General features: G+C 29.3%; 1 long non-coding RNA gene across 1 annotated transcript; it reads left to right on the plus strand.

Moving 5' to 3' along the window:
• Window positions 1–236: 236 nt before the first annotated feature.
• LOC134242757 (uncharacterized) lies at window positions 237–2,128 on the plus strand. The gene is made up of 3 exons (XR_009986917.1): window positions 237–921; window positions 1,512–1,583; window positions 2,040–2,128. It is a non-coding gene; the product is annotated as an uncharacterized LOC134242757 (long non-coding RNA).
• The last annotated feature ends 1,103 nt before the right edge of the window (window positions 2,129–3,231 follow it).

Below are 3,231 nucleotides of genomic sequence, written 5' to 3' on the forward strand. Positions count from 1 at the left end.
AGAATCATATGAAACAGTGTTGAACAGTTCACTTATCTGTCCTTGTTATACTGAAGTAAAATTGCAATTTCAATAATATATATCAAAAGATAAATTTAAATGTACATTAATTCAAAAGAATTTGTTAGTAATTAATTATATGTAAAGTTCTACTCTGTTTACCCTACCCCCCCCCCCCTTTTTCCTTCTAAAAAAACCTTTCACATATTTTTTCCTGTTATAATGTATTTCCCAGACAAAATAGATAAAGAATAAATTAATTTGCTTTTCATTTTAAATCTTTTGGGTTTGGCTAAGTACAGTTAAAATAATTCCGTATTTTTCTCCGGGCCGGTTTTGTCTTTTATCGGATGAAAATATACGTCATTTTTGACGTCACTGCTGCAGCAGACGTGTTGGGTGTTTGGAAAAGGCAAGTGATCTCCTAACAATATTATTTTAAAGACTTTTGATTCATATTGTTTCAATATCATTTCATTATGGTGCGTATGAACTTTCTATATACCATTCATATTACTTCAATACTTGCATGCATTACGTAAACCTAACGTTCGTGATCTGTAAGTAAGTTTGGATAAAATTTGTTTCTGAATGAATGTAAACATTACATGTTTAGGGTAAAGGCATTACTACTTTTTAAAACGTGAATTTGTTTTCGTTTTGTTACGTACTGATATGAAAGTGAAAGTAGAAACCTTGTATGTCAGTTGGCGTTATGTATTTTGAGATCGTTATCAAGTCCGGATTCCTTCTTCAACTTAATGACAAATGTTTGTTTTTATGGCCTATAGATGCATTCGGCAACTTGAGTTCAGTGTCACAGTACTGTTTTTTTTCAGTCCAAAGAGACCGAAGCTGATAAGACTGGCAATTGATCCTGAAGCTGATTTGACAGATGATTGCATCATCACAATATTGAAGGTAAAAATAAATACTTGCAAAAAAAAATCAAAGTATCTGTAATGTCTCTTTATGACAAAATATTTCTTTATTATTATTTTTTTTTTGTTCTTTCATAATTCTACATTGTTTGCATATGGCTTCATCAAAAATAAATTCAACTCAACTCAATACTCTAGAAATTTTATTCTACATTATAATTTAAATCCAGTGCACTTAAAATATGCAAAGTATGATTAGATTTTGCTGGCTGTAAAGGCTATGAAACTATATACTAGTAGTATACAATAACTTTTTGGGGGGAGGGGGGATAAATTGGATTTTTGAATTTCAACTAAAAATTTATAACAGTGACGTTATAAATACATGTGCATGTATGTTGAAAGAATATCATCTAGCTAATCCATTGAATATTTACATCTTTGTATTCATTGACTGACAATTATTTTTTCCCCCAAACACTAGTGCCTATAGTTTCGGGTTAAATGTTAGATATATTTAAGACCATAGAGAACCTACAAACTTGTACTCTCTCTTAATAGTTTAAGTTTTAATTAAATGTATTCTTAGAAAGTATCTACTGTGTGAGACTATGAGTATTTGTCTTACAGGTTCAATATACAGTCAGCCTCTCATAAGATAAAGAACAAATCCCAAGATCCAACGCTTGCTTCAAAGTTAAGGTAAATACACACTGTTAAATAAACTTTGTTATAGTCTTCCCAAAAGTTTGGGATATCTTGGAATCACAATGTCTGTTTTTCTGCCTGTCTACTTGTCTGTAGTGTTTTTGTCCAAAAATAATATACATGTATTTGTATCAGAATCTTCTTCATTTTTTGACAATCTGAATTAATATATACTGTTTGAACATTCCAAATTTAATTGTCATAATAACAAAAAATTGCTTTTTATGATTTTATTATGAAGCATATCTTTCAATAGTGTAATTATTTTGCAAATTACATCATAGGATTCCTAAAAACACCTAGTATAACATATATAACGTTAGTTTTATCCTGTATCATATCTGTGTCAGTGAATTGGGCATACATTTGTTTGCTGATTATACCTAAGTAACTTTTATAACTCATAGAATTTAAGAATTTTTTTATTTTTACTTTTGAAATTTTTTGTAGAGACCATTCTGTGCCACAAAGAAATTGTTCAGGAAGAGGAGAGGTGGTGGATATTCATTTTTGGTACGGTACAGTTCAAAGAGATTTTCAAAATGGTCATGAAGATAGATCAAAGGGAGGACAACTGAAAAAATTGAAAGATACAGAAGGAAAAAGAACAAGGAAATATATGGAATAATTATGAAATGGGGAGGATGTACACAATCTTTTCTGAATTTGAGCTGTGAAAATTTCCCATATTCTTATTGTATGCTGGAATAATCAATAACTTGATTTTTCATAAATTTACAATAGAGAATACTGTGGTTTCATCAATATTCGTTGAGCACCAATTTTCGTGGATTTCGTTGTTGAGCAGATCCACGAATTCAAATGTTCATTGAAATACGAAATATGACATTCATTTGTATTGACAATGCTTTTGTCCACGAAATTACGTATCCTCGAAAACGTCTGTTTTACAAAATCAACGAAAATTGATGCCAACGAAAATTGATGAAACCACAGTACATGACAAATGTTATTGCTGATATTTCAATTTTGCTTTGGACACTTTCATGTCATATGGTATTTTTATATATGAACTAATTATGTTATTCATTTGTACATGTACAGTATGCATGTTTAACTACTAAATCATTTTGCTGAAATCTTATGATTTGTACTAATCCTAGAATATGTTAAATACATGTATCGACAAATGCTACTGACTTGCTTGTATATTTTCTTGTTTAGAATGTACACTGTGAAAAATAAGTTATTTCTCTTGATGAAAATAATTTTATCAAAAAAGTTGTGTAAACATTTTAAGATATTTTAAAATATTTAACCAATGAAGATAGATCATTGTAATGTAATGAATTTTCATCTAAAGCAGAAATATCTGATTTTTAAATGTGTACAAGAATGTGAAAAATATTGAGAAAGAACACACAAGTGTTTCTTATGATTTACATATGATGTCCTTTTCATATGATTCTCATATGTAAATGGCTTGAAAAACACATAAGTGTTTCATATGATTTGCATATGACACCCTTCTCATATGATTCTCATATGTAAATGGCTTGAAACACACTTAAATCATTCATATGAAAATCATATGTAGTTATTTTCATATGATTCACATATGTGGATCATATGTAAATCATATGATTTGCTTCATATGATTCACATATGATGCCCTTTTTCT

This window comes from Saccostrea cucullata, unplaced genomic scaffold (genome assembly GCF_032062105.1).
Source record: "Saccostrea cucullata isolate Sc308-1 unplaced genomic scaffold, CSIRO_AGI_Scuc_v1 ctg2766, whole genome shotgun sequence".
Lineage (NCBI taxonomy): Eukaryota > Metazoa > Mollusca > Bivalvia > Ostreida > Ostreidae > Saccostrea > Saccostrea cuccullata.